The sequence below is a fragment of the Megalobrama amblycephala genome, linkage group LG3 (genome assembly GCF_018812025.1).
Source record: "Megalobrama amblycephala isolate DHTTF-2021 linkage group LG3, ASM1881202v1, whole genome shotgun sequence".
Classification (NCBI taxonomy): domain Eukaryota; kingdom Metazoa; phylum Chordata; class Actinopteri; order Cypriniformes; family Xenocyprididae; genus Megalobrama; species Megalobrama amblycephala.
The window spans coordinates 42,762,045-42,776,951 of record NC_063046.1 but is presented as its reverse complement, the minus strand read 5'-3'; positions in this window follow the sequence as shown (position 1 = coordinate 42,776,951).

Genomic DNA, 14,907 nt, shown 5'->3' with positions numbered 1-14,907 from the left:
CTTTTTCACTAAATCATTAACATGGCTTATAATTATTTAGCTTTTGTTTAAATTATTATTACTTAAAAAATATATATATATATACATAACATTTTGAAATCTGGGTCAGGGTTAAAACAATAAAATGTATTCATAAAAGGCACCAAGTTGTAAATACCATAACTATTCTGAATTAAAATGCATTCACATAATCATAGAACTCGTAATTGCAACTTTAGACTCGTAATTTTCTGAGAGTTACGACTTGTACCATGTGACTGCTGTAGATTTATTTCAGAGTTAATAGTACAAGAGAAACAGTATAGTATAGTATAGTATAGTATAGTATAGTATAAGTCAGAATCCAAGGATGCTAAAGGGTTATTTCACTCAAAAAATGAAAATTGTGTCATTAATTTCTCATCCTCATGTCGTTCCATGAAGCTTCATGAAGCAGTGTTTTGAAATTGGCCATCAATAGATATCGTTGAATAAAGTTGTTATTTTGTTTTTGTTTTTTGGCGCACAAAAGTATTCTCACCATTGCATTAAGGTTGAACCATGTCACATGAACCGTTTTAAATATAACTTTAGTAGCTTTCTGGGCTTTTGAAAGTGTAAATTATCTTGCTGTCAATGCAGGCCTCATTGAGCCATCGGATTTTATCAAAAATATCTTAATTTGTGTTACGAAGATGAACGAATGTCTTACAGGTGTGGAACGACATGAGGGTGAGTAATTAATGACAGAATTTTCATTTTTGGGTGAACTAACCCAAGTACAGCTCCAAGTACAGAGTCATGTGTTGTCATCTCTTAATTACGATAATTACAACATGGCGAGAATGCAACAAAAGTCTCAATTTTAATGTTCAGTTTGAACCAAAGCTGAAGAAACACCCACATGCAAAAGTCACAAGATCACATCCAATTCTAGTTTTATTTTTGCAGAATGCCTGGTATCAGCAGTAGAAAATGTGTTTATCATTTTAGCCTTTATAAGAGGAATGAACTGGCATTGTGCTACTAATCAAATTCACTGGCAGTATTTTGGCTGGGTGGCAGGCAGTTCCATTTCCATGTCTTGATAACACACACAAACAAACAACAAAATAGAAACTTCAATTGAGCTGCGTGTATTTGATGTCTGCCCTCTTTGCTTTGCATTTCTGATGTAAATGAATGTTCAAAGCACAGGCTGCACATCATAACAGTGGCATTTCACCCCACTGACTCCACAGTGCCCAAAAAGAGACGTTTCTATTACCAACTGGGCAGCGTCTGGAAAAGCAAATAGAGTCCGTTTTTTAATTTGGATATTAGCAGGTTATTTAGATTAGCTTCTCTGAAAGGTTAGCTTCATTATACTTCTTCAAAGTTCATGATACGCATTCCTAATTATCAGTGGAAGAGTGAAACACATGGACACCCCTATTACACCAATGAACTGTGTTGTTTTATTGTTTTATAATGTTTCCTGGGGTACACTAATAATGTTAGTATGCTTTTTTTACATCAAAAACCATCATAATCTAGAAATAAAAGGCATTTTCCTACCCTGATTTTAGCTCTCTGATTTGAACGCTCTTTTTTAAGGGGCATGTCTGCTGTGAGACTTCAGTGTAAACGCCCACTACTGTGATTGGCTAACATCTTTGCATATGAAATAGCTAAGTATTACTCTTTCAAAAACTTTTAGCATGTTTTTTCTATTACAGCTTTCAAGGTTAACTAATCGTGAAAAGTGTTGCATTACATTTATATCTATGGCATTAGAACATTGTAGCCGATCACAGACATGTTGTTGAGTGCATGAAAACAGTGATTTCGTCATTGCAACTCAACTTTGCACAATAACGAATGCTTTCATTGTAACTGATAGTCCAAACGCATTGTAACTAAGAGATTCGCTGAATAAAACGGGAGTTTTGGCGCGTGTCCAGAACTCAATCACTAACAAACTTGCACTGTTTGATTGACAGCTCCAGCGATTGTTAAGGGAGCGTTCTTGGACCGCTTTCTTTATATAATTTAATCACCTTTTAAATAACATATTTTTTCATCCTACTAAGAAAAACAACATGAAGTTGACCATTTAGTCACTAGTTTGATTTACTGACACATAAACAAAGAACATCTGACTGTACATGAATCATTCCATATCAGATCAGGCATTAGAACAGTAGGAGTAACTCATGTTGTTGCATTACTGTCGAGTCCATATCGTAAAAGTCTGTTAGTAAAGCCTGTGCTGAAATGAGATTGATTTACCAAAGAACACAGTGAAATCGCGAATACAAATAAATATTGCTCAGCTGAGACATTCACATGGTTGAAAATAAATAACCATATTCCTCGCATTAGGATCCTTTGAAAGGTAATGTTATTTTTGTCCTCTTCCTCATCTCACTAACATGCCAGGGGGTGGGGCTAACGTTGCAATGATGAAGTAGGTGTTGATTTCTTCTGTGGAGGCGGAGTTTCACCTATCTATGACAGATAGGCACATTCCAGGAAACAGTCGTTCGCTGGGCCTGGTGTCGGTAAAAGCTTTTAATGGACTAAGTGAGTTTTCAGTTCTGAATCTTACAGGATATTCTTATAGTACGATGACCTCTTATATATCAATAGCTCAAGGAAAAGTTGATTTCTCAATTCATGATGCCTTTAAGATTGATTTTTCCCCATCAGCTGCAAAGTGATCTAAATATCACTTTGGTTATTTATTTATCTAACTGCATTTTAGAGATACTTTTGTAAAACAAAATGTATTTAAAAAATGCATACGCCGAAATGTCCAAATTCAGCAGTTGCATATGTTGGAAATATAGTGAGTAGAAGTGCATTTTAAGTTGGTGTTTACAAGAGGTTGTTTCTGTTTGAGATTGCGGTCACTTTATGAGATTAATGTGGTTAATTTCACCCAGGCTTGTTCTGCTTGCACACAAAGATGATCCCTTGGGCTAAATTGTTCATAGATTTGTATTCCACTGCAGCTGTTTAATATTTTATTTTCCTCTGCAATAAATGCTAATGTGCAATTAGAATTCCTCAGCCCTTTTGAAAAACACCAAGCTAACAAGCTAACAAACCACTCCATAATTTTGTACGATATTAATCTAGTGTGCAACCGGTCCCACAAAAAACAAAGCTAAATCTTAAATCTTAATATTTAAATTTTATTTAAACAGTCACATTTAGCAGAAAGTGTTCTGTTATATAGTAAAGAGGTCTGTAATATGAGAAACACCAAACCTCACTGGTTAATATCTCTTTCTCATACTCACCTTTGAAAGTGGATATTGCAGATTTTGTGGAAAAATGGGTAACACTTTATTTTGAGTCCACTTTAGACATTACTAACTAAATCTCATTAGAATATTAGTAGTGTGTCTGCTTAATATCTACTAACACTTTATTTTGATGCTCCTCCAACAGACATTCTACTGACTATAAGTTTGTCGACATGTCAAGTACGTCAACTTATTGTACTAACCCTATTCCAAACCATAACCCTAACAATCTACTAATACTGTAATAAGAGTTAGTTGACATGTAGTTGCAAAGTTGCTCATAGTTAGTAGATCGTCTAAAGTGGACTATATCGGAATAAAGTGTAACTGAAATATGGGGTGCACTGACTGCACACAAAGAAATGTTGCCAATGTACTGTGTTAATATGTATAAAAAATTCCAATATTGATTTTTTACAGGCGTTTTATCCGTACAGTATTTAAATTATGCTTTGTATTGTGTCGTAGGGTTAAAAGAAATATCCATAAACTTAACGGATAATGCCCTTGCAGAAAATTGCCAGTGCCTTTTCAGAAGGTCATGTTTTTTGTTGCTTTATTGACTTACCACACTAAAGTTACAGATCCACAGATCCTCTAATGCTGTGCCAAACTACTGCCGGAAGCTAGTTATTTTAGTTTTTAAAGTTTTAAATATGGATATTTTTCTAACACAAATGTATTGCTTCGCAATACATCATCCTCTATTCACTGCCATTATAAAGCTCTGAAGAGCCAGGTCATTATTTAATATAACTCTGACTGTGTTCGTCTGAAAGAAGAAAGTCATATACAGCTTGAGGGTAAGTTAATCATGGGGTAATTTTCATTTCTGGGTGAACTATAACTTTAACCCACCCTTAAACCTACCCATACCACCAAAGCTGTCCCGAACCTTACCCGTGTCGTACCTGAACACATCAATATAAGCAAATGTGTTTTGCAATAAAACATGAACACAATAAGTACATTGTACTTATTTATATATAAGTACATAGTAGCTAAAGACACCTACAATAAAGTGTGACTGGTAATCCTAATACAGCTATAGCTCCAATTTACCATCTTTACAGAATGTATACGACTACTAAGTAAATGTTACATCACCTATTTAATATGCATGAGCCTTGTTCATAAGGCTTATATGCTTTATGATATGCCTGCCTTTTGTATCTTCCATTATCCCCAGCTCTGATAAATGCAGTCATGATGAACGGTCTCACGATCTTATTCACAAGATCTAATATTCTGTAATTGCTCAGTGTCCATTCAAAGGCGACATTAATCAATACTTTCTCTGTGATCCTAAATTTAACGCTCAGCTCATAAACCTGACATGAAGAGCTGTAATTACATTAAATTTGTTCTATATTGCAGATTACTGACTTGTGATAATCTGGTTAATGAGGTAACAGTTTACTGTTGTAATAGATAAACCCAGCGCAGTCTCCAAGAGCTTCTTTGGTGTTTTTGAAAACTTTTGACAGGAAGCTCGAAGAGATTCTCACATCCATCATTTTGGTTTCGTGGCATCCGTTTGTTCTGAAATATTACGAGCGTTCTGGGTGGGAGTAGATATGGTTAGTGTCATAAAGGAGCTAAACGCTCTGAAACGGCTGACAGGATAAGAGAATAACATGCAGCATTTAAACAAGCACAGCGTTTGCCTGGCTCCAGTCCTCCTCTGAGAGAACCTGAAAAGATGTAGATGAAGGAGCTTTGCAAAATGCTAATATTTGCTGACAGCACCTGATAACAAATGGTTGAACTAGAGGAAAAACTACAGCAGAGACTTACAAAGAAGGGAACATTGCTTTAAGTTTCACATAAGATTGATGGTTTTGTTTGCTGTGCACACACACACATTTCAAGCATTGTTTTATAATATATACAGTTGCATGAAAAAGTATTGGAACCACTTGCAGAATCTGTACAAATGTGAATAATTTTAATAAAATAAGAGTGATTCTACAAACTGCATGTTATTTTTTTATTTAGTACTGTCCCGAGTAAGATATTTTACATAAAAGGTGTTTACATATAGTCCACAAGACAAAAAAAAAAAAAAAAAAAAGCTGAATTTATTAAAATAACCCCGTTCAAAAGTTTGGGAACTGTTGGTTCATAATACTGTGTGTGGTTATGACTGGTTTTTTTTGTGTGTTTTTTTTCATACAGTCACTGCTGGAAAGGGTTCAAATACACAAAAATTGCTTGAAAACTGAAGAATCTGCAGGACCTGGAGGATTTTTCTGAAGAACAGAGCTCAGTTTAACTGCTCAGAACAAACAAGAGACTCATGAACAAATGAGTCTCATGAATAAATGACTCATGAGCAGTTAAACTGAGCTCTGTTCTTCAGAAAAATCCTCCAGGTCCTGCAGATTCATCAGTTTTCAAGCATTTTTTGTGTATTTGAACCCTTTCCAGCAGTGACTGTATGATTTTGAGATCCATCTTTTCACATTGAGGACAACTGAGGGACTCAAACTCAACTATTAAAAAAAGATTCAAACATTCACTAATGCTCCAAAAGGAAACATGGTGCATTAAGAGGGGGTGGAGATGTGTCCAAATTTTTCTTACTTTGTTGAAATAACTTTTTTTTTTTTTCATTTAGTACTGCCCTTCGGAAGGCAAGGCAAAGCAAGGCAATTTTATTTGTATAGCACATTTCATACACAATGGTAATTCAAAGTTCTTTACATAAAGAAGAAGAATAAAAATAGAACATAAGGAATAGAAATAACAGTAAAAACAGATAATTTTGCTATCTGGATGGAAGAGCTAGGAAGTCCTAGGGAGTTTTTTTGTTGTTGTTGATGTTGTTGTTGTTGTCCGTCAGAGTGGATCTAAAAGGATCTATCCATCAGAGCAGATCTAAATGGATCTTCCTCACACGACAGGACTGGTACCTGTTTAGGCACTTCAAACTGATAAACAAAGTTTCAATCTGCCCTTTTGCCAAGACACCTCTAACTGCGCCACACAGCCCCCTTCTTCCTTGTTTGTTGTTTAGCCAGAGATGTCACCGAAGAATGATTGCTCGCAATTCCTCCACCATAAACTGTTGGGGATAACAATTTTAGGACCCTTGACCAGATATGTCGAATGAAAGACCAGGAGTCAGAGATGCAATCAATTGAAGAAATTTTACTGAAGAATAGTTTGCAGTTTCATCAGCAGAAGCCAGCTTCAGGTCTCACAAGGAGTTCGTAAGCCACAGAAGATACTTGCATGTTTCCCAGAAGACAAGTTAAGTACAATTTACCTTGATCTTCAAATTTAAAAAGTGTTCACCCCCCAGCTCTTAATGCATCGTGTTTCCTTCTGGAGCATCAGTGAATGTTTGAACCTTTTTTATAGTTGTGTTTGAGTCCCTCAGTTGTCCTCAGTGTGAAAAGATGGATATCAAAATCATACAGTCACTGCTGGAAAGGGTTCAAATATACAAAAAATCCTTGAAAACTGAAGAATCTGCAGGACCTAGAAGATTTTTCTGAAGAACAGAGCTCAGTTTAACTACTCAGAATAAACAAGTGACTCATGAACAACCATCACAAAACATAAAAACAGTCATAGATCATCCAGGTAACCACACACAGTATTGAGAACCAAGGAGTCCCAAATTTTGAACAGGGTATTTTAGTACTTTCAGATACTTAAAGCACTTTAAAATGCATTTATGCATTCATGAATCTGCAAACAAAAGCCAGAATGAGCTTTTTCTCAGAACCAACTTTGCTTTTCTGAGCCACTTGTTCAATAATTGTTAACCAAATATACAAACATATTTACATACATACACAACATTTGACAGTCAACAAGTGATTCCAACCTAACAAAGCCTAACTTCATTTTGTTAAATATTTTGACTAAAAAGTTTTTTGTGCTATATTTCTTGCCAAATTCAAACCTGCTTTCCCGCTGCTGGCGCTGCGCCAGAGATGGACGCGCTCTGTACTTTTCATATTTTACATCTATTCAGTGTTTTCAACCACATAATGTTTATTTGAGGTTTCAGACATTTAAATTAAGTACAAGGCTATATCCTATATATTAAAAAAAAGACATTTATAATTTGTTAAATGCAAACTCCAAACACTGATATGGAAGCTGAAATAATCCTATCGATTATAATTTGTTATTTTTTTATTTTATTTATAACAGATAGCCTACATTGCACTTGTTTATGTATTTCGGGAAAAATGGATGAATTTAGGCAACGTGATAAATCCGACTGATCCTCTGTTTTATCAGCGTGATCATTATAAACAACAAAACACATTCACTTCCACATATTTGACAATATAATATAATTATATTTATATTATATATTATATTATTATATTATATTCTATTTATATTATAAATAGAATATAATTCATGATATAGTTAACAAGTTTGTGAATATTTAAAATAAAAAGGAGAAACTAAATAAACGCAATAGCCTATACCTGGCTGCATGACGCGTCGGCAACGGGACATTCTAAAACGCTTAAAGGGATAGTTCACCCAAAAATGAAAATTTGATGTTTATCTGCTTACCCCCAGTGGCATCCAAGATGTAGGTGACTTTGTTTCTTCAGTAGAACACAAATGATGATTTTTAACTCCAACCGTTGCGGCCTGTCAGTCAAATAATGCGAGTGAATTGTAACACAATTTATAAGAGTCAAAAAACATGCACAGACAAATCCAAATTAAACCCTGCGGCTCATGACGACACATTGATGTCCTAAGACACGAAACGATCGGTTTGTGCGAGAAACCGAACATTATTTATATCATTTTTACCTCTAATACACCACTATGTCCAACTGCGTTCAGCATTCGCTTAGTCAGGACTGATCGCGCTCTGACAACGGCAGTGATGTCTCGCGCGTGCTAGACATTACTTCCGTTGTCAGAGCGCGATCAGACCTGACTAAGCGAATGCTGAGCACAGTTGGACATAGTGGTGTATTAGAGGTAAAAAATGATAAATACTGTTTGGTTTCTTGCACAAACCGATCGTTTCGTGTCTTAGGACATCAATGTGCCGTCACGAGCCGCAGGATTTGTCGGCATATTTTTTGACTCTTATATTGTTACCATTCACTCGCATTATAAGACTGACAGATGGCAACGGTTGGAGTTAAAAATCATCATTTGTGTTCTACTGAAGAAACAAAGGCACATACATCTTGGATGCCCTGAGGGTAAGCAGATACACATCAAATTTTCATTTTTGGGTGAACTATCCCTTTAACGTAAAAAAAGCTTAACGTGGCTTGTAGCAGTGATATTAACAGACCAAACTCACATCGTACTAATAAATACTATGTAGGCCTACAAAAAATCAGATGAGTACTGAATGATCTCAACGCGTTTAATAACACGTTAATCCTTTTCCTCCCATAGAAAACCGTTACAGAAAACGCTTAAAATGGCTTGCCTATTAAGAAAGACAGCTATTAACAGACCAAACTCACTAAACATCATACTAATACAGTAATAATACTAATGCAGAAAGTTTTCTTTGATGGGTATAGGGTGCCACTGTCTTTGAACAACTTTTTGAAGTGTAAAATTCATGAACAGTTAAAGTCATCTACTTTCCTAGTTCAACCTGGTTCCTTTTCAAGTACTCTGACCTCCAGACTGACCCAAACACATTCACCTGTCATGGAGTAACACCTACACTGCTCAGTGTGGCACAGCAGCGAACATGATTCGTAGGGTAGGACGTGTTCTTAGATCAGCATCTATGTTGTCCCTGGAACAACATTAGTACTAACCTTAAATTTATGCCCAGCTCTTCAGCAGTCATGTAGACTACTTGTATCCAGGCAGGTAAATCTCCATGCTGCCTCTCAGTGGATGGGATGAGTAAATGGAGGAGTGGTGTCTAGACTAATGTGCAACTCCATCTGTAATACAACTCCACATCCAGCCTCAGACTCAGACTGTAAAGTGCCAACCACTGGATCAATGCCATTGATCAGTCTGTCGGGAGGAGATTGATGTACTGGTTTAACCCATTAGACACATCACCTTTTTGGACCTTTAACCTGCTGAGGAGAGAGATAATTAAGAGAAAAATGTGCTCCTTGTGAAAAAGACATAGGCCTACAGTTTAGCATACTTTTAAAAAGAGTGCTTATTATGGAGATAATATATTTTAAAAGAATGTACTTAAGTGTGAACTGAATGTAATGTTTTTGGACACTTAACTGCATTTTAACTCCAATTAAATGAAAATGTATCATAGTTTAAATTTATATTAAATGCAATTAGCTGAACTTTAGAGAGCTACTTAAAGGAACACTCCACTTTTTTTGAAAATAGGCTCATTTTCCAACTCCTCTAGAGTTAAACAGTTGAGTTTTACCATTTTCGAATCCATTCAGTCGATCTCCGAGTCTGATGGTACCACTTTTAGCATAGCTTCGCATAGTTCATTGAATCTGATTAGACCGTTAGCATCTCGCTCAAAAATGACCAAAGAGTTTTTATATTTTTCCTATTTAAACTTGACTCTTCTATAGTTACACTGTGTACTAAGACCAACGGGAAATGAAAAGTTGCGATTTTCTAGGCCGATATGACTAGGAACTACAGTATACTCTCATTCCGGCATAATAATCAAGGAACTTTGCTGCCGTACCATGGGTGCAGCAGGCGCAATGATATTACGCACATGGTATTACGAAACTGGTAAAACTCAACTGTTTAACACTAGGGGAGTTGGAAAATAAGCCTATTTTCAAAAAAAGTGGAGTGTTCCTTTAAGTAGGATTTAAGTACATCTTTATATGTAATTTCACAATTGCTTCTGATGTGTTTGAAATATGCCACTGCAAAATGTACTGAATAAAATACACTTTAATGTAATTTGTTTTGAAACGTATATGTCATGCATTTAAATATATTTAATTACATCTTTGCAGTAATGAAATTTTAGTAAATTTAAAATCTGTTCACTTTAAATGTAATATCGAGTAACAAGTACTACCTGAGCTTCAATATGTTATTCAGCACATCAAAATAAGTGTACTTCATTAGAGAACTACAAAAAGTTTATTTAACCCTCTACCACATAGTGTTGCCATATGGCAACATAATTTTTGTGTTCATTTCCTTGCCACTGTCTCTTTAAGAGAACATTCTCGTTTTTTTTTTTGTTGGTAAGAGAAGACCTTAGTTTAGCCAATGATGTGCTTTGGTTAAGTCACATAACATGCATTTTTTTTTTTTCTGTGGCGCAATTTCTGACAGACTGCCATCTCTTGTCGGTAGTTGCTGAAAGCAAACTAAAAACGTCAGTAACAAACAAGGACCCGCCCATGTCACATTCACAAAAAAATTGTTAACATCATCTCAGGTAAGTTATGATGACATATTCACCACTCAAAAAAGTTTTTATGAAATTAGTTTTTGGTAAATTGATCAAATGTCTGTGTTGCCATATGGCAAAACTGCGCAATAATGGAATGACATTATTATAATAGGTTAGCTTGCTAGCAAAGGCCAGCTGCAATCTGTTAAGATGTAACAATAATAACATTAATGCTAGTGATATAATGTTAATTAGTCATATGTTAAGGACTGCCATGGCATTTGTATTATGGATTAAATCAACATCAGAGACCTGCCACCACAGCCAGTATACTGGCCCAGACCTACCACTGGCCTACCATGGTGTCTCAAAAAGGCAGGTGCAAGTGGCTGTAAGTGTATTGTTAGGGTGAAGTGCACCAAATGTGATGTGTACATGTGTCTCACCTCTGAAAAAAAATGCTTTTTGAAGTTTCGTACAGAAAAAAGGTGAAGTTTCAAGGATTATGGGGGTTCATGTTCATAACTTTCCCCTCATAAGATTGCGTAATGTTGAATTTTCATGAACTGCAATGTTTTAGGTTTTATGTCAGTGTTTTATGATACATGGTGATACGTATTATATTTGTTTTTAACTGTCTACATTTGCATTTTTAATAATATTCGTGAAAAACGTAATTAAATTCAAAGAATATAAAGCATTATTGAGCAAAAGAGAATGGGATAAATAAAAGCCAAAGATGTTGGAAAATATGTATAAGGTGTTGTTTATATTTACTGCTAAAGCTTATAATAGCAGCATTTGATTCAATACAAACAACATTTCTGAGGAAAAATATTAACTATATACACTTACACTTATTCTAAGTTATTTCCACTATTGCGTGTTGTTGCCATATGGCAACATATCATAAAGTACCTTAAAACATTTTTTTTTTTTTACAGCACTTCAAGTTAAGCCATTCTAAGAAAAGAAACAGCATCAAATATTTTTTTCTATAGATTTATCATAATGTGTGCGGTAGAGGGTTAAAAATTATGATTTAAAAATGTACAAACTTTTAATTTGATATTATCACAAAGTGTACTTAAGTTTGTTAAGAAACAGTCATGAAAGTGTACTTTTTTTAAGTACACTTAAGTGGCCTTTTATCATTAATAATTTATTATCTGCAAGTACAGTTTGAAGTAAGTGCATTTAAAGCTGAAGAGTGTAACTGAGAAGAAACAACAAGAAACAAACTGGTTTGTTTTCTGAGTTTTGTCAGTTTTATTACTTTTGGATGGATGGAAATTATTTCCAGATTCTGTTATTTTGCTGCTGTTTTCTGTATAACCATTCATGTAAACTACTGCAACATTATTTAAAAGTTTCTCTTTTCACATTGGTCTATTATTGTGGTTTAATCTTTTAAATATAAATGCACCTCGTTAAACAAAAACGACGCTTTGCATGTCAGTCAGACACTGTCTTCCTGTCTAAGTGGGTTATTTTTGGCCAGAATAAGCTGCAGAGTGAAACAGACCTTTTGCCATCGTGTCAAAGTGGCTACGTGAGACTAATCATAAACTAAAAAATGCTTGCCTCATTAAATATTCATGTGCTATAGTCTCAGAAACTTTGACCCGCTGTGTTTAGTTTCCATTTCTTCTGAGGCAACAGGTCAGAGACAATAGATTGTGCTGTACTTCTCCAGTCAATGTTTTTTAACGTCATAATAAAAGTTTAGCTGAAGATAAATCCATGGTTTAAAATGACCCTTGAGACCCCAAAATGATTTGTGTTCATGAATGTATTGGTCATTGTGACCCTTATTATCTTTCACTGCAAAATCATTGTACTTTTATGTTAGTAGACAGTAGCAGAAGCTTCACAGTAGTCAAGTTTGTTCTCTGTGAGGCAATCAGTACACCAACACAGCACATGATGTCCCATAAGTACCACAGTATGTCTGTCAATCGACTCATAAATATGGAATACATATGAACCGGTACCTGTTATTTTTCTCCATGTTATGATCTTCCATCTTCGGCAGTATTGACTGAGCTGCTTCCCCAAGTCAAACAGCTCGACCCACAAGAGCTCCAGCTGTGTTTTACATTGCCTACGCAAGCCATAGGAGCAAAAGTCATTTATGCAGTCTGCTGCTGTTCCTCATTCTAATTCATTTCTTTTTCTTTTAAACATGTGCAAGCCCTAACAACACATACTCCCATGTCTGCACCGAGAGATATCGCCCCATATCACCTCTAGGGGAGCAAGAAATATTTTTTGATAAATCATAAAGAAAGAGACATTAGCTGGTTTTAATAAAACCTTTGGAGGCGTTTCTCCCAATCTCTAACACTCCAAACCCACAGTTTCATCAGCACCATATTAAGAGGGCCCCATCTTGTGTTTGTCAACTCTTAATTGTTAATTACATTAGTCTGTGGGATGGATTAGGAAATCAGCTCCAGCAGCCCTGCAGCAGAGTCATCTGAGGTGAAGAGAGCAGGTTTATTTGCTTCTATTGTGCGTTTGACTTTGTACTAAAAGCTATTACGGTTTTTCCATCATATTTTACCTCAGTTCAATTCCCATCGCACCGGCAGATGCCAACAGACGGCAACAGGCACTTCGGAGCTTGTTTTGGCCAATTGAAAATTGGAATTAGAATGTCTGAGAAATGACGTGCTGTAATCGGCGTTGGTCTGCGTCTGTCGGTTCAGTGCGAATTGGCCTTTATAGGACACATCTTCTATCTGATCTTTTACTTCCATCTGAGCAGACCCCTGCTAAAAACACCACCTTAGATTAGAATCGATTGTTGTTGTAACCCAGACTGGCTTTATGTTTAGGGCTTGGGCATTGATAATTTTTGTTTTATTTGAATCAGATTCACAAACTCTTTGATTCAGTTTGACTCGTCTCTAATGCATTTGGGTTATTTCAGTTATGATGTCCATTTTGCTCATATATGAAAGAAATTCTCAGTCTGCTGATGCTGTAAATTATACACGGAAGTTTATTCATCTTTTTGAACTATTCATTAAAGAGCCGATTCATTAGAGTCTTTTGTTTTGGGAACTGATTAGGAGAGTATTCCAGTAAGCAAGTTAAAGGGGACCTATTTTGCAAAATTCACTTTAGCATGGTGTTTGGACATGTGTGTTGGCAGTGTGTGTACACAACCACCCTATAGTGATACAAATCCACCCAATTTTGAATCTCCATAAATCATAAGCAGTGTCTCCCATCAGCCATGGCGCTAATGTGATGTCACATTAGCCACAGGCCCCGCCCACGACCGCTGACTGACAGTCCTGCACAGTTTTGCCAAGTCCGTGGTTTTCCTGCGGAATTGGGCAAAGAGTATAGAACCCAAGAGGCGACACTTTGATACTTTTTGGGTAACAGCCACTAGATGGCGCTCCAGAAGCGCGGCCGCCATTTTGGGGTGAAAATACTAACTGGACCATTGAATCCTTCACATCTTATGCACCCAAAATCGGCGAATTTCACTGCCAAATCAGAAGCGCAATAGAACAGTTTTTTTAAATTAAGTCACCAGTAAATTGTATGATCCTACAGTTAATGTTGTATTGTCTTATATATGTTTTATTTTACCAGTTGTGGAATCCAACCATTCATCCATCTGAGGTAACGTAGTTAGCTTACTTTATGAGTATTTCCATTTTATGCAACTTTACACATTTATTAATAGTAAATTAATAATTAATACATTTAAGATCATCATGTTTGCAGCGAACAATATATTTCAGACCTAGTGGAGTAATAGTAATAATATCTAGGTCTGAATTGAAATAGGCTATATTGTACGTTTTAATGGATCACGCCTCAAACATAATGATCTTATAATACATTGCTGTGTCCATTATCGCATAATTCACACTTTTGGACACTTTTGCTTTAACGGACATTAGACAACACTGCAAAATCAAGCTGTTGTATTCATATATTTATTGTCCAACATTCCCAATTTTTCTGATGCATGTCCTTAATTTAATTTCATATGTTGGTATTAATTCAGTGTTTATAAGCCTAATGCTAATACTAGATCTTTTAAAGAATTTTAACCCAAACTGACTGGGTTTCTAGAGAGCAAAGGTTTTGTGGAAAAAAGTGGAAGACTTAAACACAAAGACTGTAAAATAAACTGTTAAAAGGATTTGATGATCACTAGTGATAGTATTTTATTCTGTGTTGTCATCATTCAGGTTGGATTTCAGCTACATTTTTTTTAACAAAGCATCTGATATTGCCATAGAGACTGCTGGACACCGGTGTTCCAGTGGAACGTTCTATTGAGTG